The sequence below is a fragment of the Rhinichthys klamathensis genome, unplaced genomic scaffold (assembly GCF_029890125.1).
Source record: "Rhinichthys klamathensis goyatoka isolate OS25496 unplaced genomic scaffold, OSU_Roscu_1.1 h1tg000926l_1, whole genome shotgun sequence".
Taxonomy (NCBI): domain Eukaryota; kingdom Metazoa; phylum Chordata; class Actinopteri; order Cypriniformes; family Leuciscidae; genus Rhinichthys; species Rhinichthys klamathensis.
Genome location: NW_026607259.1, coordinates 420,168 through 444,069, shown reverse-complemented (window position 1 = coordinate 444,069; position 23,902 = coordinate 420,168). Strand labels below are relative to the sequence as shown.

Here is a 23,902-nt window from a genome sequence, read left to right as displayed (position 1 = left end):
GGTCACAGTTTGCTTTATGAGAGAAAGAGAGAGCAAAATTAGTGTCACTTCAATAAAGTAAAAATATCTAATTTTAATTGGATTTCAAACTTCATATTTACATTGAGTTTGTTGAAATCAGATTTTAACTGAAAAACCTAAAGAATTTTTTTTTTTTTTTTTTGGCAGTGACTTAGTGACTTTGACCCTGGAATGATTGCTTGGCAGGGAGGTTTGAGTATCTCAGAAAGTGCCAATCTCCAGGGAATTTCATGCACAACAGTCTCTAGTGATTACAGAGAAAAGTGGCAGCTCTGTGGGCAAAACTGGCTTGTTATTGAGAGTGGTCAGAGGAGAATGGCCAGACTGGTTCAAACTGACAGAAAGGTGACAGTATCTGAAATAACCACGTCGCAACAGTGCTATGCAGAAGAGCATCTCTGAATGCCCAACATGTCAAACCTCGAGGTGGATCCACTCCTGTCTGTAGAAGAGCATTGGAAAACAATGCCTGCTGTGATGAGGCTAGTTCTACAGCAACATGCTTAAGAAAGGGTCAGAATTTGGCATAACCTTTTCTGGGAGCAAGCCGGTTCCTATCCAGAACTGAATGACGTTCAATTCCGAAGATGTTCATTTGGAGGAACACCGCTACTGAAACTACAGCAGACTGACTCCCGAACAAATGACTCTTACGAGTGGATTCTTTTTAGTGAATAAATTGCTGAATAAGCCAGTAATGCTGAAAAAAAAAAGGTTTGTTGACACTTGTTTTAAAAATATCTAGTTAAATGTGATACATTTTGTAAATGTACCAGTCAGTGCTGAATAATGAAACCGATAATGAACCCGAATCGGCAAGAGGAATCAGACACGGAACAGGAATCATTAAATCATTTGGTAACACTTTACTTGAAGGGGTGTGCATAAGACTGACATGACACCTTCATAACCATGACATGACATATGTCATGAATATGAAGTAGGGTTTATGCATGTTTATGACAACTGTCATTAAGTGTCTTTTGCTCAATAATGCCATTTTGAATCCAAATATGACATTGTTTAAGATGTCTTTGTTATGACATCTTGACATAATCCATAACATCATAACCTGTCAGTGTATTTGTCATGACAACATGACATTAAATTAAATTAAACTGTCATGTGGTTGGTTTTGACATTGGCTGTCATAAGGCCATTATAACTGTGTCATGAATATATAACCAACACCTGACAGTTTAATGTAATATTATATAAAACTAAGTGGTTTCTTAAGTTTGATAATTAATCTGCTATGTCATGTTTATGACAGGTTGTGTTGTCTTAGTAATGTCAAGTTGTCATGACAAAGACACTGGCAGGTTATGATGTATTGGTTTATGTCAAGGTGTCATAACAAAGACATCTCAAACAATGTCATATTAGCATTAAAAATGTCATAACTGAGCGAATGACACTTAATGACAGTTGTCATAAACATGCATAAAACTTCCTTCATATTCATAACATGTGTCATGTCATGATTATGAAGGTGTCATGTTAGTCATATGCACACCCCTTCAAGTTAAGTGTTACCAATCATTTAATCATTAAATGTATCTGTAGTGCTACTCGGTGATGTGTACCTAATAAAGTGGTACCTAATAAATGTCTTAGCAGAATCGAAGCCATGTTTTCACTAGAAGAGATATGACCATTCAGTATAGAGAGCATTCTGTCAATGTTACATGATTATATCTGGCTATTCTTAGCTGATGACTATGACACTGGTAAGTAGTCAGTATGTCAGGAGCTCTGAGTTCACATATGAACATGTCAGAGTTCCTGCTATATTTGGTCTACTGAAAACCAAGGCATGCTTTGACAGTGTCACATATATATTCCTGCTCAGCTACCAAAACTTTTCACCCATTGTCAAGTCACTCATTTTACTGTCCTTGGGTCTAATTTAATGCACCGAATTGATGTGTCCCTCTGGTAGGCTTTTTGTTATACAGAAAGTTAGTGAAGAAGGAATTCATTTTAAAGTGTGCAGAACTTGTTAAAAAGACCATATTGTATTTTTAAAAAAACATTTTTTAACATTATAAATCCTCTTATAATGTTATTGAAGTTTCTTGAAACAACAAAAGTCATAGTTTTTCATTTCCCACCCTTTGGTTGTTTTTGATGCTGCACCTTTAAGATCTCCATATGTAAATAAGCTCTGTTTTGATTGGCCTACCTCATTTTATATATTTAAAAAACTGCTAGTTCTGTCATACATCAAGTAGGGGTGTCCCCGACTAAGGATTTTCATAGTCGAATCAGATTCGTCAGGTCCTGCCTATAGTCGACTAATAGTCGAATCATGTGTGGGCGGGGGCGGGGCTTTAACATTTTAAAGCCGCGATGTACAGAACATCACACAAAGATAAAGAAGAAAATGTATAAAAACATTTTGGATCAATAAAACTAAGAAATAACATAAATAACTGCAGAAAGGCCACACTGCAGATAGGATTTGCATTTCACATGCAAATCAAATTAAATCGGCTGAATTGCCTGTACGAGCATGCTCTATGTAGGCCTACAGCGCAACATCGATGCACTGAAAAATAATCAACAATTAAGAACATAATATACTTTTATAATAAATAAAAATACAAAACGAAATAAGTCAGAATCAAATCACAAGAAGCAGAACAAATGTGTGCAAAATGCCTAAAGTGCAGGGGAACAAAATTCAAAACACAAGTCACAAATAGTTAAATTAGATCACCCTGAGTGATCAATTAATAAAATAAAAATAAAGAAATTATTAAAATAACGAAAGTATGGCCAGGATGGTCAACTTTGTCTTTTTAACTGCAGAAACAACAATAAACGCTAAACTGGAGCGGCAGTCTTTTTAGCTAAACGTGTTCACAGTATCCAAAAATCAAATTAGAACCGGCTGAAATGTTTTGAAATCACTTATTCATACCTGATCGAAAAAACTAAATCCAGTGTTTCACTCGGCCTGTGTCCGTTTGAGTCTTTTCAAATTGTGTGCGCGGATAAAATACATTCTAAAACGCTTAACGTGAAAAACGCTTAACGGCTTTGTCCTAAAACTGTTATATTAAAAGATCAAATTCTGTACACACCTTATATTAATAAAGCATACTATCCCAGCCAACACACCCATGTGGGGCCCAAAGGGGTTGTACTTGGGCTGATATCTGGGGCCCACCTGGGCTACCCAACTGGGACCCAGGTAATTTTGTCCTCAGTTTCCATGGAGGCCCCACATGGATTAGCCCAGATGGGTTGATGATGGGATCTTGATGGGCTCCATATCGGGCCCATATGGGTAACCTAGGTAGCTCCCATTTAGGGCCTACAGGAGTCTGCCCACATGGGTTGATGATGGGACCCAGATAGGTCTTATCTAGGGCTCTTATGGGAACACAACAGGTATATATATGGGCTACTATATTTGTTTGTTTGGGTTACCTTATTTTACAGTAAACCCCTAAATACAAACATTACATGTAATCCACTAAACTACACTAAAATGTTAAAGGTATTCAATGAACAGAAGCAGTAGTTCATGCTTTACTTTATTAAGCAAGTTATAATAACAATTTTAACATGACTATTAGAACATTGCACATTTACAACTTTATAAAACACAAGTATCAAAATGTTAACTATAAAAAAAGTTAAAGCTCCTGACAATTTCCAAAACAGCTTCTCACTCCTCTGTCGTCGCTCTCCAAACGGTCCTTTGAAAAGAGAAAATAAATGAATGAATCAACCATTATGCCACTTTTTTTAATTCCTTTTCACAGTTCAAACAGATGTGTCAGGTTAGCCTTTTGGTGCCCCACATCAAGTTTATCAAGATAAGGGGGTTTGCAAACCTGTCCTGGAACACCATCTGCACATATTGAATGCACAAAATGTACATTTTGACCCATTTTTACCTCTTTTGAAGTAATTTCAATATTCAAGTCATTAAATGTTCACTTTGTTGTTAAACCATTATGCTGCCTCATAAGTCTGTCTAAAATCAGTTTTGTGAGGCACCTTAGTGTGTAAACGCTGCCTGCTAAGACATTGCCTGATAAGGCAGCGAGGCAATGAGTCAGCTGCCTAAGTTTTCGGATGCAGACTTTGTATGTCTCCCACATCTAATACACCTGATTCATCACATTAGCTCATTAGTAGAAACTGCTAGATCTGAAGTGGGTGTGCATTTTTTTTCAAGCCTCCTGAAAAATACATAAAAGAGCATTAGAGTGAGATTAAATTCCATATTTGAGCCCTTGCAGCAAAGCAGTTATCTCCACCTTGACATTTTTCACTCCACATCTGACACGATTTCTGTTCAGCAATCAACTATTGTTGTTATGCACTGGGCTAACGTTAGTTAGTTATCGAACTAAACTGCCAGTGTGAAAGCACCCTCAGTCACTTAGCCTGCGAATTCCTAGCGTAAACAAATAGGCGCTAACGTGTACAGTAGGCTACTTCAGTTGGCTTACTTGAAAAGTCTAGGGTGCTTTCACACTGGCAGTTTAGTTCGGAACGGAGCACTGTTTGCATGAAAAATCGCTAATGTGAACGCTGTCATGCGGACCCGGGTGCGCACTGGGGTACCGAACCCGAGACTGCCTGGAGGAGGCGCTCTGAGTTCGGTTGCACTTGATCCGTGCTGCAGTTCGCGTGAATGTGAAAGCAACACGGACTCGGCTACGCACTTGTTCACGAAGTAAAGTGACCTGCGCATGCTTTTTAGCTGATTATGATGTATTTAGTTAAATAAAACACATTTAAGGGGTGATAGTGTTGATAATTTACCTTGGATAACAGCGAGAGTGAGTCCACCATGCCAACCTAAGGAAAAACAAGATTATCATTATGGGGGAGACAACACAAAAAAATTAACCTGAATAATCACAATTACATTTCCTCCCAAATCGTGCAGCCATAGGTTAATCGATGGCTATTTTACATCAGAAGTAGTAATCTATTGTGTGTATTGTGTATCGAGTCATACACTAGATAGATACACAATACATACAATACAATACACTGACATTATGGATTCAGAAGGCAATAAAATCACGACTTACCCCTGTAAACGTTTAAAATACTGTACATGTGTGTTACCAAAAACATCAAAAGGAATTACTAATTATTTGAAACAGTATTCTAAAGTGTAACTATATTGGGTATCTTTTGTGCAGTTGTTTTTGAATTAGCACTAAATAAAGAAAGGAAAAAATAGCACAGGAATCCAAAGGGTTGCCGAGATGGTGTTAAAGCTTCTCAGGTATCATAATTCAGTGAAAACTAGTTGTTCTGTGACAAAATAGACATTTATTAAAGATTTATTTAAAATTAAACATCAAGAATGTAGCCTAAATATTTTATTGAATGTGCACACTTTTAGAATAAAAGCTAAAATGGTCGCTGTATGACGCTGTTCTGTGATCACAATATAGACGGTAGCAGACAGATTAAACAGGCTTGTCGGGTAACGTTAATTAAATTCGAAATATTAATATGTCCTGCTTTCATTTTGGGTGTTTAATGTGCACATCTTATAAAAATTAAGAAACTGCTGCCATTGTGGGATTTATATTGTAAAACAGTGGTACAATTTTTATGCTGGAGTCTCAACTCCAATCAACTTGTTATAATACACAGTTCAAATAGTATTTTTTCGACTATTTTTGACTGACAAGAAACCGGCGGCCGGAAACAACAACAGCTAAAATACGGTCAATCTTAATACTGGCGTTTCCATCATAATTATGCTTTTAAACAAAGGTTTGCCTCGGGTAGATTCACAAAAAGGCCCTAGGTTGCATTTTTTGGGAGAGTTGACCTTTAACAATTATAAGAAACTAAGAATATTACTTGCTATAATAGCGTGCAGAGCGCCAGAAATAAGGGAAAATGGCGCGATCTGAGGGAACTCGAAATTCTAACTGAAATTCTAACGTGACAATTAGCTTTTGGTTAACATTATGTTTTGAAAACAATGTATTTTAATTAACATTTCAGTTTTTAAAAGATTGTAGTTCTTACCTTGAATACAGCAAGAATCTCCTCCCGAAAATTACAGCAGAATGAGTGAGAGTGCTATGGCGCCCGCGCGGTTCAGGGCGTGGAGTGGGGGATGGGAATTGCTGAATGAAATCTCGCGAGATCCATCCTGCCAAAGATTTGTACACTTTCAAGTCTTTTTTTTTTTTTTTTTTTTTTTTTTTCTCTGTATCCGAAGTTTCTTGGTCCTTTTAATTTGCAAAAATTGGGTACAATTGCAATTGTGTTGGCATTTATAGATTTTTAATAGATTAAAGTCACATGTTAAAGTGACAAAATAACAATACTTTCTTTTTCAAAGGTGCAGTGTAATCAATCTTTGGGATTGACTTTTTGCACTTGTCTTGGTAAACTGAATTAGTCCCCTTGTAGCCCATTTTCAACCCATGTACTCAATTTCCCATTAGTGAACCAACTAGGTCCCATATGGGGAGCCCACCTGGGTTTGCCCATGTTGGACCTACTTAGTTGACCCAAGTGGGCCCCAGATAGGATGCCCATTTTGAGCCCATGCCCACTCTGTACCCACGTAGCCCATGTGTAACCCATGTGGGCCCCACATACACGTGTTTGCTGGGATATAGCCTACAGAAAAGCAGATGAGCCCAGAATATTATTATAACTTAGGCTACGTTAAGCATTTTCCTCCCATAGAAAACCGTTAAAGAAAAAGCTTTACGTGACTTTCAATAGGAGAAACGCGTTGCGTTCATATTCTGGGTTCATCTGCTTATCTGCACATAGAATGGTTTCTTAAGGTGTGTAGCCTACTGTGTACATACATTAAGCACGTAAAAGTGCCATTTAAGCGTTTTAAAAGCTTTTTTCACGTTTAGCGTTTTAGAACGTCCCGAGGAAAACCAGCCTGTTAACGTTGGCCGGCAGAAGTGCTTTCCTGATGCTAAATCCAGCCTTGGAGAATATCCTTTCTGATGGTGTGCATCTTTAGATTGTCTTATCCCAGACATTTTTAAAGATTTAAATCCCTGCCGACAAGACGCTCCTCTGTCGCCTGTCGGTCACGGATCGAAAGTGAAACTTAAATCTGTCACGGGGTGTTTGGATTTATTCACCCTGCGCGCACGTTAAAATATTTATTAAAAGCTTCTTTCTTTGCACATTTTTATCGACAGCATTATCATAATAGGCTGTATATTAACATATTGACAGAAAACCAGTAGTTCTATGTGAAATCAGACATTGAGCACACTCATATAGCCAAAATGACATAATCCTCGTTTAATAACACATCTGCGAAGATTCGACCGTGAGATTGGTAGTCGAATCAGGCTCCTCCTATCGAAGCATCGAATCTTCGACTATTCGGGGTCACCCCTAACATCAAGTATTCTCAGCCTTAGACCACCCACCGCCCATTCGCTGACGGCTTGATGCATATCGCGCACAAAAATGGGATGCATCTGGTAAGCTCTAATCTGATTGGATGCCTTTAGGCAACATCTGGGAGTAAGGACACATTATCAGTCTGCCTGGAAACGTCATGTTTACAAGGAATTAGACTATGAAGCCTTGGAATACAGTAGGAGATTGGGTCTCATTCACTAATAATTGCGTGGATGATTTATATTTATACGCACAAGAAGACTTCTCATAAAATAATTCTGTATAATTCAAAACACGGGTATGCATATTAAATTGGGTTTCACCTAGTTCTAATGGTAATACATTTGGAGTGTTTCAAGATTAGTAATTTTCATAAATCACTCCCAAACCATTTCCATATAAGGGCTTTCCACACAAAGTTTCTTCATCGTTCATTCTCAGCAAACATATGTCACTCTTTAAAAAAGACTCGCTCTCGCTGAGAGAATGTGCAGCAAGATCCTCGAGCAATGCCAAGTGTGCCGTCCTCAAAACCACTTCATGCTCAATACATGTAAATTTGGCATGAAATAGGAAATTTCCTTTATATTGTGATGTATATCCGAACGGCTTCTGGAACAAGAACAAATGTGGGCAGGGCTTGATTTAGTCCGTGGGGAATTGATTAGATGGTTCTGGTTTGCTATTGGTTGATCTCATGTGAGTGACAGGTTGCCCCGCCCATGTCATCAGAGAAGAGAAGAGCTGCAAGAGGGAGGGGAAGTTATTCATAAAAAAACTGCAATATTCCATAAAAAAAAGGTCAAATTTGATTTCTTGGTGACTTTAATTCAGACCCAGATTACAGACCTTACATTATCAGCTGTATATACACACGTTTTAATGCAGAGGAACCTCGCAGCTCGGACTATAACTTTTCTTTCTCTTTTACTGTATAATGAAATATATATTATACAAACGAAATATCGCTGAATTGAATCTTAACACATTTATAAGGCCACCCAGAATGTGATTTTTGCGTATGTGATTTCAGGGTTTTGCTTTTGTGTAAATTTAGAGTAAATGTTAGTACAAAGGTTATTGATGAATCATGATTTGTTGGTAAAAACATTCGGTAATACTTTACATTAATAAGGTTCATTAGTTAACAACCTTAGTTAACATGAACTAAGAATGAACAATACTTCTATAGTATTAATTAATCTTAGTTAATATTAATTTCAACATTTACTAATACAATATCAAAATCAAAGGTTGTTTTCGTTAACATTAGTTAATGCACCATGAACTGACAGCTGTATTTTTATTAACTAACCTTGACAAAGATTAATAAATACTGTACCAAATGTATTGCTCATTGTTAGTTCATGTTAGTTAATACGTTGTTTACTAATGTTAAAAATAAACCTGATTGTAAAGTGTTACCAAACATTCGCAGATTTCAGTGTGCATACACACAGTTAGTGAATGAGACCCATTGAACTGAAAAGAGCAAGGAAAATCATGTTTTCCATAAATATGACTCTTGTCATGCCTGGTTGACTGTCCGCTTCATTATGACATGCTGGACCTGTCGTTTCAGCGGTGGCTCATTAGTTTAATGAACATTTTAATATCGCAGATTGCCACTGCCTTCTGCGATCTGAGAAAATGATGAAACATTTCATATCTCTGTTTGGACGGTGAAGAAGATCTTGCTAGTTTCACCTCTGCTGTCTTCTCGGGACTCCCGAAAGACATAAGTAATAATGGCACAGCTTGTTTGTGATGTGTACGGCTGTAATTTGCAGCAGGCTCGGGACCTGAGAAGGAAAATGGCTTTTTATTGCCCGACTGAGTAATGGAACAATTCCATTAGCGAGGGCAATATCTTTGTTTGCTCCTTATTGTGGAGACTTTGTCACGTTCTCGTCTTTATTGTGTTTGGAGCTCGAATCTGAAGGACAATTAAATGTTATAAAGTCTCGTCTCAGCTAGTTGGAGATTGAGTGGAAAGAATCAGTACAGGAAAAAAAATGTGACAACACTATCCTCAAAGACCTTGACCAGTAGAGGGATATCCTTTCATAGTTGCATAACCAAAAAAAAAATACACATTATTTTTTGTTGAACACTATGATTTCCATCATTACGAAGAAGTAAAAAGAATAATATCACATTTATATTGTATGTTTCTGTAATCTTTTCCATTTCAAAATGTTTTAAATTTACTTTTAAAGGTCATTTTTATCCACCTTTCCCCTAAAGAGTTTAGCTTTTTAGATTATGGGAGGCACTTTTGGGAAAGTTCCTCTCAAAAAAGATTGAACCAAATCATTTAAAATCATAATGTTGCACTACAAATAATCCTCATCCGTCAGTTTGACTGAATGAGCTATAAAATTTCCTCTTCTATTTTCAGATGACAGGAGAATAACGTAACGCTTGGTATTTTAATGTGACGTGGTATTTAATGTGTATCATGTCATCTCATTGTACCCAGTTTTTGGAATTTAGTAATTCGGAAAAGCTACATGGGCCTAGTATTTTTATGTTAGGTGTTCTTGGACTTTATACTGCCCCCTATTGGTGTGGAGGTAGCACTGGATGCCATTATAGAAATACCATTTATGTTTGTATTTGTCAAACAGCAATTTAGCGTCCTATAATGAACCCAATTTAGCTCTTAAAAAACAAAGCTGAGAAAATATTTTTGTCAAAGACTTTGTCCGGATTGGATTCTGAACGATGATCAAAACTTAGCTGGAGTAGTTCGAATCCATCACCACCCACAAAGCTTCACAGTCGTTTCCTCTTTGTAGGTTCGACATTTCATTCGTTAACGGTTGGCAGTTTTGATTTAAATGCTGTTGAATGTTTGATGATCACATTAGCTAAATTGTCAGTAAACAACTTCTATCTGCTCCTTCTGGTTTATGAAGATCTCGTTTGGCTTGTTTTTGGATCGGGAGATTCTGTTCTCTTTCAGCAGATGTGTTACAGCGCCCCCTTTCATACAACAGGGATGGGTTGACGGCAATTCGTACGAATTGAGTTGAGTTGAAACACAACAAGGGGTTAAAAAAGCACTTAAAATGTAGGCTGTTAAACAATTTTAAAGCAAACAAACAAACACACCAGCGTCTGGGGTCAGCACTTGCACATGCGCCCCCACATTCATGGCTTCAAACTATCCCTGCCTAAACAGACCGTAGAATTTTACGAGGTGGCTAATTCGTACGAATGACCTTCCCCTGACCCCTCCCCTAAACCTACGCATCACTGGGGTTTAGACAAATCGTACGAATTTGTTCGAATTAGCCAGCTTTTACTCACTCGTACAAATTCGTACGAATTGGTCGTGAGATACCGTTGGGATTGCTGGAAAAACTCGTCAATGGCAGGGACAGAGTTACGGTTAACAGCTTATTTAAAGGTAGGGTTGGCAGTTGTCGGAGAGGCTTGCAATAGCAAGCATGAAAGCATGAGATCCCACCCTCCCTTCAGAGCATCTCCAAAGCCACGCATCCTTCAAAACACACGAACGCACACAGCAGAGTCTGCAAAGCGTCACGAGACGACAGACATAAACTACCTCATATCTCAAAGCACATAACATTACAATAATAATGAACATAAACAACTGACCTGTATCACCTGACTGCTGCAGGTTCATTTCGCCGTTGATAGTGTTGCCATTGAAACACATCAATTCGAGTCACGAACCGCTACGAGTATAACGTCCCGGGTTTTCATCTCTTCCATCCAAATTACTGTAGTTATGGTGTGAACGCAGCATAAGTTCGTTGTTTTGGTTCTGGAGGAACTGTTAAAGGTGGCTGCTGTTTAACTCAGGTATGGAAATACACACGTTGGAAGGCAGGTAGGACATTGTATCATTGCATTTGGACCGAATGCAATGATTGGACGAACATTTTATGGTTCTACGCCTTCCACAGACAATATATATATTTAGACCACCTAACTTAGTGATTGCTATGAGGATGTGAAGGAAAAAATCACATACCCTGCCTTTAATTTGATGTGAAAGGAAACAGGGCTATGAGGGATGGATGGTTACTCTGTTTAATGGATTTTACTGTTGTGTATCTTGGTGGTTTGCAAACTTTGCTAATATCTCTTACCAAAAATAATTCATTTAGCTGTAAAACTTTTTTAATAGCTTCTAAAAACTGCTCTTCACCTGACATCAACTCTCCTCAGTACATCTATTTTTTCACCATGTTCTGAGGATGTCTGTTGAATATTATCTAAGCGTTGTGTAACAAACCCCAGCAGGAGGTTAGCATTATGAGCTTGTTAAGATCGCTCGTTGCTTTTCTCTTTATAAGGATTTCGTTGAATACAAAAGTGTTTTGATAATTGTAACATGGTGTTTTACAAGAATTTCACTGCGGTTATAGAGAATAACAGGTGTGTAAACTTAAAGGAAACTTGCACAAACAAAGTATTAACCTTGGCATTCTGGGACAATGTATTAAGAAATATAAAAATATCGTAATTGAAAAGCCAAATAATGACTCAAAACTGAAAACGTCAAAGATTTTTTACAATTGAATCTAATTTAGGGACTATTAAAAAGGACTATTTTACTCAATATATGCGTGTGTGCTATGCACTGTTATATTAATAGCTCAGCAAGAAGTCAACAACAAAGCGTCATGCTTGTCAATTAGGGCTTTTTCAGACCTCTAGATCTTTTGCTTTGTTTCAAAACAGGGACTTAATTTGCTGCAATGTTGCATTTTCTTCTTGGTTCTGTTCGGTTTCACAATGGAACATTTCAAAGTATACCGAAATGCAAGTCAAATATTTATCGTTTTGACCCTTCATTCAAAAATTTCTCAAACATTTCATTGAAGTCGCAAACGTTTCCTTTCATTGAAGTAAAATAATTGAAAGTGGGGGGAAAGTCACATTATGTTACATCCAAAACACATTGGCCATAATTATTGACACCCTTTTGTCAAATACTTTTTGCAACCTCCTTTCCCCAAGATAACAGCTCTGAGTTTTCTCCTATAAGCCTGATGAGTTTGGAGAACACCTGACGAGATCAGAGATCATTCCTCCATACAGAATCTCTCCAGATCCTGCAGATTCCCAGATCCATGTTGGTGCTTCTCCTCTTCAGTTCAGCCCACTCACTGCCTATAGGGTTCAGCTCAGGGACTGGGATAGTCACGGCAGAAGCTTCATTTTGTGCTCTGTGACACATTTTTGAGTTGATTTTGATGTTTGTTTTGGATCGTTGTCCCGATAGAAGATCCAACCACGGCCCATTATAAGATTTCTAGCAGAGGCCGTGTAAAGGATCCACTGGAGGATAGAACCCAAGTGCAGTTTATTACAAATAAGAATAAACATGAAACAAAAACGTGGCATGAAAAACTCATAAACAAGGACATTAACATAAACTTACAAACAGCAGAGGTTACAGTGAAACAAAACTTGACCAGGACACATTGGCAAACATGAGGGCTTAAATACACAGACTAATGACAAGGGACACCTGTAAACAATGAACAGACGATTAACCAATGACAAGACACATGGCAGGATCACATGGCAAACAGGGAATCACATGACAGACATGGAACATGACATGAACAAACCAAAACGTGACAGACAAGACCAAATCGTGACAGGCCGTCGGGTTTTGATTTTTTATCTGTTGGGTATTTGCTAGAATCTATGATACCATGCATCTGAACAAGACGTCCAGGACTTTTTATCCCTGTGTGACCCAAACACATCTGGTGTGTTTGCTGCCAAAAAGCAATTTTTTTGTGTGTTTCTGACCATAGAATCTGGTCCTGTTTGAAGTTCCAGTCGTGTCTGACTACTGAATATGCTGGAGTTTATTTTTAGATGAGCGAGGAGGATTTTTCTCAAAACCATCCCGAACAACACGTTGGGATGTATTTTTTTTTTAGACTTTCTGACCCCAAGACTCAACTAATCTCTGCAATTCTCCATCTGTGATCCTTGTAGAGTCTTTGGCCACTCAAACTCTCCTCTTCACTGTGCATTAGGACGATATAGACACACGTCCTCTTCCTGGCAGATTCGTAACATCTTTAGTTGATTGGAACTTCTTAATTCCCTGATGGTGGAAATGGGGATTTTCAATGCTTTAGCTATTTCTTACAGCCACTCTCTATTTTGTGAAGCTCAACAATCTTTTGCTGCACACCAGAACTATATTCTTTGGTTTTACTCATTGTGATGGATGATTAAGGGGATTTGGCCTTTGTGTTTCCTCATATTTACACTTAAAATAAAGGCATAGGCTAGCTAGACAACTTGATGTTCCTAGTCACCCTGGTGTGCTTAAAATGTAATATTAATGGAAATATACTCCAGAGGTATTTTACTTGTAAAAAAATTCTAAGGGGTGACACTAATTGTGTTTTGGAGAAAAACATTTATTTCATAATGTGATTTTCACATCACATGAACACGTGACCAGTAGAAGATCGATACGTCGCAGCATGACCTCTTAGCTGAATTAAAAGAACGATATTTTTGCAGTAAAGTCGAGTAGATTGTATATGTTTTACATTTCGAGTGTATTGCTATTTGTTATATTATGTTGAATTCATGTTTATATAAAAAAAAAGCTTGACATCATATCACGACCATTGCAGTTTTTCAAAGAAATTTTGCATATCAAAAGTATGAATCAGAGCACGGACTCACTTTTTAGTGAGTATTTATAAAATTATTTGATAATTTATTTGACTTTAATTTACTCGCTCACAAAAGCATAGTTATATACACACACATTATTAAATAAATGCATTAAAAATGATATGAAAAACCTGTAAAAAGTAATGTAAGTAAGCAGTGAGAGATCACTGTTCACCCTTGAGATGTAAATTCCATTTGCATGCCCGAATAATATGTTGTTAACGAGCCGAATAATAGTTTACCATGTAAATGTTTCCCATACAACTCATACCATATTTATCATTTTTATCGACTTGCAATGTGTTCTAAGAAACATTTTGTGACTTGTATAGCAGAAACACAATTAGGGTGGCTGCAAGAAACAGAGCTTGAACACACAAATATACACTAATTGGAGTTTATTCCGTAATTGACATCATTACTGGAAACATAGTGATAAACAGACTTTTTTATCTAAACATTCATTAGCTAAAAAATTATGTAAACTGCTACACAGGGACTCGTGGAAACACTTCTGGGTGATGAGTCAGACTTCCCAACTCTAGAAATATTGCCCCCATAACTATGGTTTTGCGCAATGATCTAACAGAATCATTACGAAGCAATTATTTTGATATATTCTGCTCAGATGAGGAAACAAGCATAACTATCAACAAACAAATTATATGTACATATAATTTATATTCTAATTCGGCATGTAATTCGCCTGCACAATTTTTGAATAAAACTTCAAATGATATAGGTCAGCTATTACTTTTCTTAGTGTTCAGGCTTCCTTTTTTTTTTTTTTACACCTGGCGGGCATTAAAAAAGGGGTGGGACTCTTGTTATTTCTGCCATATCTTTATTAGATATAGTAAGAATAGTATGTGAGTAAGCAACCTCCTAGCAACCACCCAGAACACCCTAGCAACGTATAGCAATGCCCCGGAAACAACCCAGAACACCTTATCACCAATACAACACTTATCAGTCATAGTTATTGTGCTGCATAGCATTAGATATTTTAGTCACTGAAAATTGTGACATTTATAAAAACCTTTCTGATTAGTTAGAGCCGTAGCAGGTATTATGGTGGATTTAATTGCATCACAGTTGTAGAAGCTTAAGAATGCCAAACTCTTGCGAGTGCCGGCGAACACTCGAGCACCATTATAAAAGCTTATCTGCGCTCAAGCAGGAGAAAGCAGCTGCAAAACAGCTTTCACAACTGTCACAACTCTCTCCCCGCGCTGTTGTAAATCAACCTTCTAATGGCTGCGAGAAGAACCCGAGTGAAGATACAGTTAGCGGTGGCGCCTGGCGTGGGAATAAAGAGGCTCTTTTTATAGCGCCTCGTGATGAGTTAATCATACGCTCTCGCCTGTCCACTCATTCGCTCCTCACGACTGTCTCTCAAAGTGAATAGAGCGGGCCTTCTGCTTGAAAAGGGCACCTGGGAGCCTCCTTTTGATGGTAATGACAGCAACGCACCCATCGTTTTTCTTTTTTCTGCCCATGCCAGTTTATCAGGACTCAAAAAAGGAAAAAAAATAAAACAGATGAGCCATTTGCATCTTCTCTGCTTGGGGTTACAGCTTTAACCAGACCTATTTTCTTTTCGCTTTGATTCGAGGAAGAAAACAGCGGCATTGCCAGCTGGATGTGCAAGAGTTAGCTGTGACTTTCCAACCGTGGTCTGGGTAACAATTTGGAAAAGTTGAGGGTTGAAGAAGGGGAGGTTAAAACATATCTTTGTCTTTCGGCATAGACTGGCATAGTATGCCAAGGGTAAGGCAACAACCGCCTTTATGCCATCTGGCTATTACTGGTTTTGATGTGCCAGTCAGAATATGTAGAGAACAAAATTCATAGCAATGAATAAAAATCATTTTATATCAGACAGACAGAGCATGACAAAAATAGTGAGTGTTGTTGGAAAAGTGGTGGACAGGAGCTCAGGTAATGCCAGTAGAGTCCTGGTCATGATGGCACAGTTATGATCAAAGCATTGTTAGGCTACCATCGGATTTTATCAAATATTTTATGCCTGTTTCTCAGCACGGTGACTATTCATTCACTCAGACTCAAAAATGTTTTGACATCATTTGTGTGACATTTGTAGTTACACATTGGGCCCTATCTTGCACCCAACGCAATTGACTTTGTACACTGACGCATGTATCATTCCTATTTTGCACCCGCGCAAAGCGCGATTTTCCCTCCACAGACGCACGTCGCTAAACTAGGAAATGAACTTGCGCTCCCGGGGGCGGTTCAGCGCAAAAAAGGAGGCGTGTTCCGGCGCAAACAATCCCTGGTGCTATTTTGCTGTTCCATAAAACAATTGCGCCACTGACCAGAAAAAAACTAGTCTAAAGTCAGTGGCGCGTTGCGCGTTGTTCATTATGCTATTTTAAGGGCGCATGCTTGGCCATAATCAATGTAGCGTGTGCACAACGCGCATACACTTTGATTCTCTCATCTAAGCAGCAGTTTTCATTTTTGCAAATCATACATTATTACAATAGATAGATAGATAGATAGATAGATAGATAGATAGATAGATAGATAGATAGATAGATAGATAGATAGATAGATAGATAGATAATTTATTATAAAAGCATGTAGCTTACACATTTACCCAAATTATCATACGCCTGTTTAACAGAAGTTAATTTGTGTGGGTTTCTCCATCCCCAATGTCACTTCTCTGTGTTTTACGGCCCTGACGAGAACGTTGCTCTCCTCGGCTGTGAACCGCTCCTGGCGCGCGCCTGGCAAATCCGCCGTTATAATAGGAATCCGCTTTAGAACAAGCGCACCTGCTCTTAAAGGGAATGTGAGATGACGCTCTGATTGGTTTATTTCACGTTACGCCCAAACCACACCTATGAATAATGAAGCTACTTCAGGCCAACCCCTTTTAGATTTGCGCCAGGCGCAAGAGGCATTTATCCCGCCGGGAAAATAGCAACAGCGCCGGGATCCGCCCACAAAGTTACTTGCGCTTTGCGCTTTGACACTTGCGTTTCAGATCGTTAAAATAGGGCCCTGAGAGTGTAAGGCAGCATCATACATGTAAATGAGCGGTTTGGAAAGCACTATAGGCAGCATCTCAGTGTGTTTTGGGTATATTGGGTGAAATCAGAATATCTCCTCTTGTGTTAAAATTTTAAACTTCACTTGCTGCTTTCATATGCTATCAGAATCATTGTAAATATGCGAGTTTCTAGTTGAAACTTGAACATGAACATAAACTCAAGTCATATTCTCTGGGATGATTCTGATACCCAAGTTCCTGAGTTGGGCGGGCCGTACACTTTAAACATGGCAGAGAGGAGAACGATTGCTCCTGTGACTGCTATTTTTTTTTTTTTTTTTTTTTAAACAGCTACATCGTCTTGTCTTGTTGCTAAAGTAGTGCAGATTTACATGAATGAATAATTTGAAGGTAATTGTATGTTTTATACACAGCGAAAATAGCCTGTATTTGAACGAAATAGAATCGTCAGCAAGCTGACTATCTAGATAGCGCAATGAATGTTATGGTTGTCAATAAATGCGACGCTAACTAAAATTTTGGCTTTAATAAGATTTCCTCAAAAAATAGGAAAGAATTAACCTGGTGTCCTCCATGATTCCTATTCTTTCTGACAGCAAAGCACATGAACGCGACAAACTCGTAATCACAAGTTCAGAAGTGGGAAGTAGGAAATTTCCGAGAGCATGTAAAGGCAGCGTAATTAGTGGTAATGAAAGAATAAGTCTTTTTTTTATAATTTGTTTCTCGCTTTGTTCACCATCTTGAAATATTTTTTTTTTTTTTTACTGAGGTTGTCACAATGCATTCTGGGGTTGCCTTCTCTGTGAAAAATACATGCAATGGTGCCTTAGAGTGAGACAGAGACTGAAATGTACAGGTAAGATGTTAATGACACAAGATGTGCAACAATAATAATAAAACAAAAAACATTTGATTTAAGTAAGCTGAATGTAGTTCTGAAAAATAACTGTTCTATTGTAGAAAAAAAATGACAGTTGTTAAAAAAATTGGTCATTTTAATTTACCTTGGAAATACTGTGTTCAAACCTTTCATGATCATAATTACTTGATCCCTGTTTCTGTCCAAACAAAGCGCCCTAATGTAACAAAATTAATAAACGGCCAAGACATTTGTTCGTACTGCAAAATCTACTAATGCAAAAGTAATTATTGTTCATCAAATGCACTGTATCAGAATTGTCCAAAAATACTGCATGGACATCTGCCACATGAAAGTCAAAACAACTGGTTCCAAGCAAATTTCATCCCATTTCAAGGATGTGTGTTTTAATCAGTGAATCCCATGTGTTCATTAGCTGGATGCATGTGTTTTGAAACACGGACACTGGTTTTGGGACAAACCCAAACATCAACACTAAGAACGGAGGCATTCTCAGTCCAAAAAGCTTGCACATTAGCAGGGACATCTGCCAACTTTGGGAAAATATCCCATTAATGTTTACCAGGTGTTTGTTCTTTTTACATGCAAATTGAAGTCTGTGAGGATATGTGGAATGATTTTAGATTACCAACTGATCTTCCCATCATGCCTCAAAGATTACGTCAACATTGGCAGAGGAAAGTAATCGCTGATATTTCAACCCTGAGTGATTTATTTTCAGAAGACCATAAATGTTTGGTTGAGTTTCACAAAGTCAAGTGGAATTTGTTTGTTCATCCTCAGATAAACTAAACCACAAACTGTTGTTTGGAAAGTAGAAACTTTCCAAGTAGAAGGGATTCATCATTTTGAATTATTTGGGTTCCAGCACTAAATTAAACTCACCGCCAAAATGCTGTGGGTGGTTGCTAGGGTGTTGCTAAGGTGCTGAGTAGTTGTTATTTTAAACATCACCAATAATTTTCATCCATGTTTTTGATTTTAAGAAATTCTGTCAACATTTTCTCACCTTCATGTCGTTCCAAACCCATATGACTTTCTTTTGTGGAAGAATCATTGGGGCCTAATGTTGTTTAGACTAGGGATGTGCAACCACTAACTTCATTAACGTTTAAACAGAGATTTTGCAACGGACTAATTGACTTAAAAAATGTCTTCTTTTGTGTCTGGAAGAATAAAGTCCAAACTAGGGATTTGCGAAACTATTCGACCTGTCGATTAAAAAGATACTGTTGTTAGTCGACTTGGAAATCCTAAACCACCAAAATGCTATGGGTGGTTGCTAGGGTGTTGCTAAGGTGCTGAGTAGTTGTTTTTTGAAACCTCACCAATTAGTTTTCATCCATGTTTTTGATTTTAAGAAAAATATTATGATCACAAAGGTGTTTTTTGCAAAATCTCAGCCTTAAAGGGTTAGAAAATTGTCAACATTTTCTCACCTTCATGTCGTTCCAAACCCATATGACTTTCTTTCTTTTGTGGAAGAGTCATTGGGGCCTAATGTTGTTTGGACTAGGGATGTGCCTTAGTCCAAACAACATTAGGCCCCAATGACTCTGGTACCAAAACTTCATTAACGTTTAGTACCACTAACTTCATTAACGTTTAAATAGAAATTTTGCAACCGACTAGTTGACTTAAAAAAATGTCTTCTTTTGTGTCTGGAAGAATAAAGTCCAAACTAGGGATTTGCGAAACTATTCGACCTGTCGATTGAAAAGATACTGTTGTTAGTCGACTTGGAAATCCTAGTCGTATACTTTTTTTTTTTTTTTTTGCACATTTATAAAGGATTGGAATGACATGAGAGTGACTATTTGATTAAATTTGCATTTAAAGGTGAACTATCTCTTTAAGTCTCTAAGGGCAAACGTACTACAGTGACAAGAAGAAAACCCCACCCTTTATAGATATAAAAAGTGAAAAACATTCTCAAAAGAAGAAACCTTGAAGATGTAACCCTTCCGCCTCTGTTGAGTCCATGGCATGGATTATTCATTCTTTCATGACCGTGAACATACATATCCAGTGTAGAAACAGTGAACAAGACTCATATGAAGGTTAAAGGTCTGGTTTTCTTGGATAAAGCAAATATGGAAAGCATAAATAGCAGGGAAACAGCCTTGGGACCGACCCTTTGTGGGCTGAGATAAAGGAAATGCTAATGATTTCTAAGGTCAAGAGGGTCTAATTGATCATCTGCACGGATAATAATGGTGGCTAGGTTTGAGTCACATGAAGTTCATATTTATATATGATTTAAGATAATGACTGCTGAACTAAAACAGATGAGGCTTTGGAGGATCTGCCATCTTTTCACATTGAAGATTCTCATAAACCAAAATATTACAAGTAGAGAAGGTTCATTTGCCTTCACACAGATGCACAAGGTTTTGAGCCTGAGTTTCAGCATTGCTTGAGCACAATTTGTGTGACTGCAAACTCAAACTAACTTCTTATTTTATATGTATAGCACTTTTAGATCAGTAGTTCTCAATGAATTGGTCGCAGGTGTGTTCAGGCTCACCTATGACAGGGAAAAACAAAGAACATCCCATATCACATGTTGTTGATGCTGTGCATTCAATCAAAATACAGTATTTTGGCACAAATTTCGTGAACTAATCGGCTTTTCTTTTCCTTAAAGGTGTTGATTCTCTGTGTTGTAAGCGATCATCTTTATTCAGCCACAACCATGAAAATCTAAGGTGCCCATCAGATGGCTTGACGTTTATATTTAAAGTGTAAAATTGAAAAGTCTGTAATTTACTGACCCTCATGTTGTTCCAAACCTGTATGAACCCATGTGAGAATTTTTTCAAGAATGTTCTCTGCAATAAAAGTGAACGAGTAATAGAGCTACTGAGCTCCAAAAATTACAAAAAGCACAATAAAAGTATGATTGTTGTGCTGTATTCGGAGTCTTCTGAAGCTGTGTTAAAACAAAAACCTTACATTTTTCCCCCCCGAATTTAATCTTCTCTGCTAGCTCTCAAATCTTACTTGCACTTGCAGCAAAGGGGTTTTCAGTGAATTTCAGCCTGTTCCTCACACAAAGCCATCCTTTGGCTTCAGAACACACAAATTCCAATCAAATATCATGAATATAGTGATATAAACCCCTTGGTTTTTTCCCTATTTTTTTAGCTTTACAGGCTTTACTTCCATTGTATTGAGAAAAAAAGTGTTAACACTCTTCTCAACACATCTTTTTGTGTTCCGTGAAGGAAACAAGGTCATGCAGGATTGGAACGACATGAGTGTGAGGAAATGATAACGGAGTTCTTATATCTGGAGGAATATATCCTTTCAGATATAACGTTGTGCCATCTGGTAGATCTTATAGCTATGACTTTGAAGCTTGTTGAATTTGGTAAAGTTATTATAAATCTGTGAAGCTATTGTACATTCACCTGTTCAGGGATTATTACTCCCTTATAGTGATGCTTTTGTGGCATTTTTCAAAGACTCTGGAAATAAACAAAAATGCAGATCACTTTGAAAAGGTTGAAAAAGCAGGTTGAGAAATCTCATTGGCCATCTGTGCTTTGGCTTCATGTATTGAACGCAGGAGATGTGTTTATTCACACTTTGTTCTTTATGCTAATCAGTGTTCCAGCTAAATTCGTTGTTTGGGGTCGTGTCTCCAAAGAGTTGTCGTTTCGACTGACGTTCATCTCTTGGCAGAATGCCCCCGCCTTCCTATTTATGATGTCGTTTGCAATTTGTCCAAATATGAATGTCTGCGTAAAGAAGTTAAATTCAACAAAGGCCGGATATGACAGGAAATACTGATCGTCATGTTAACATCCAATCATTAATAATTGGCATTGCCTCGATTCATTTTGAGACTGATAATTGTGTCTAATTCTGAAGTTTCCCAATTGACTCATTGGACAAACTCATTAAGCTCTGTTCAGCGCCAAACTGTACACATCCTTCACCCTCAGAAGAACATTGTGTAGTGTTCTTCAGGAAGATGTTGAACAAGCAACCCTAGACGTTGAGGAAGTGAGATATGGAAGCCTGAGGAAACGTTTAGCCAAAGGCAAAGTCCCTCACTGCAGATTATCACTGATTGTTTCTTCATAGCAGTGATCCAAACCAGCAACTGTTTCCCGAAGATTTCCTCACTATCTCAGGGGAGGCTGCTAATGCTGTTGTTTGTGGAATGTGCAGTGCAGATGCTTCCAGCAAAACTAGATGTTTTTTTCTTTAACGAGCTGGAGAAGAAATTACAGATTAGCAGATTGTGGGATCTGATGTGCAGCTAATCAGTTCTGCCCAAGAGGAACCGGGCTGAGCATCAGCGTTTGCCTCTGGCGTCCAGTTAGGCCACAATCAACCAGCAACAGGGAGCTCAGCATGAGTCTGGTGTTTATGGAGAACGCTCACATCGTTTTACTCATGTACTTGTCTTACTGTTCTCTGATTGCATCTGATTGGATTTCTGATTGGATTCTATTTCTTGGGTGCACACTATAGTTTTTTTTTTCTTCCATGATTTTGCTGTCTTCAGGGACTATGAGAACTTTTGCGAAATTCTGACATTTTGAGAGACTTCTTTGGATGTAAATTTTTTTTTTTTTTTTTAACAATGACGTGTGGTCTGAGAATAATAATAATTACTAGGTTAAAAAGTTAAACGAGAAAATTTTTAATGTTGAGCCAGGACACATTTTTTTAAAAAGTTTTTTCAAAAGTAATTTTAAAATAGAAGTAGCTATAAAAACTTGAAACTTGAAGGTTTTAAAGGTTTCCGTAAAGAGACAAATATATAGACAGACAGATAGATAGAACATGATTGATTGATTGATTGATTGATTGATTGATTGATTGATTTGTTGATTGAATTGAATTGATTGATTGGTTGATTGGTTTGTTGATTTAATTGAATGACTGACTGACTGACTGACTGATAGACAGACAGACAGACAGACAGACAGACAGACAGACAGATAGATAGATAGATAGACAGACAGACAGACAGACAGACAGACAGACAGACAGACAGATAGATAGATAGATAGATAGATAGATAGATAGATAGATAGATAGATAGATAGATAGATAGATAGATAGATAGATAGATAGATAGATAGATAGATAGATAGATACCATTTCAGTGTGTAAATGAGGATGTCAGAACAGATTTTTGACCTACAAATGCCTAGTCAGCGCTGTCAATCCTCACCAAAGCATTAGCTCAGATGGATATTGTACAATCTGACTTAGAGCTGATGTCACACAGTCTGCCTTGACTTGTACTCAAGATCTCACTTTAAACAATCTGACAAGCAACAGTCATAAATGACAGACAAAAGTCCCTGGTGTACAGCTGGCTTTACTCATGCACTCAGTATAGCCTGCCTTCTTTTGACCTTTTTGCAGCTTATTCTGGCCAGAAGCCATGTGCTTAGACGGAAGATGGTAGAAGCCAACCATGTTTTAAAATTTGATGTGGAATTATATCATATTTACATTTTATTAAGTTCCTCTAACAAAAGTAATGAGCCATTATTCGCCATGAATAAGAATAAGAAGTGTTATCAAATTCAGTGACTCGTTCTTCCCAAAAAGCACTTATCGTAGCAGTTTTGGAACTTTAACTTCAAATATAACAAAACAACTTTGTTTTGTAGCACACTGACAGAAAATGTTGATCCTCTGACTTGGAAGTTGAGTAGAAGCCATGTATTTGCATTCAAAAATGCCAAAAGCTGATTGAAATCACTAGATCCAATTTGATTGGTTGGCTTAATGCTACTTCTGAGAGTTGGAGGTTAATAACGCCTGGAAACAAAGTTGATACAATGATTTTGATTCACAACTGACAATTATGATATCAACAAAACAAAAACGCTTTACATTTCACT

General features: G+C 37.7%; 1 protein-coding gene across 1 annotated transcript in view; it reads left to right on the top strand.

The window, feature by feature from the left end:
- galt (galactose-1-phosphate uridylyltransferase) overlaps positions 1 to 23,902 on the top strand; it is a 134,653-nt gene that overhangs the window by 50,921 nt on the left and 59,830 nt on the right. The gene's annotated exons all lie outside the window — the stretch shown is intronic.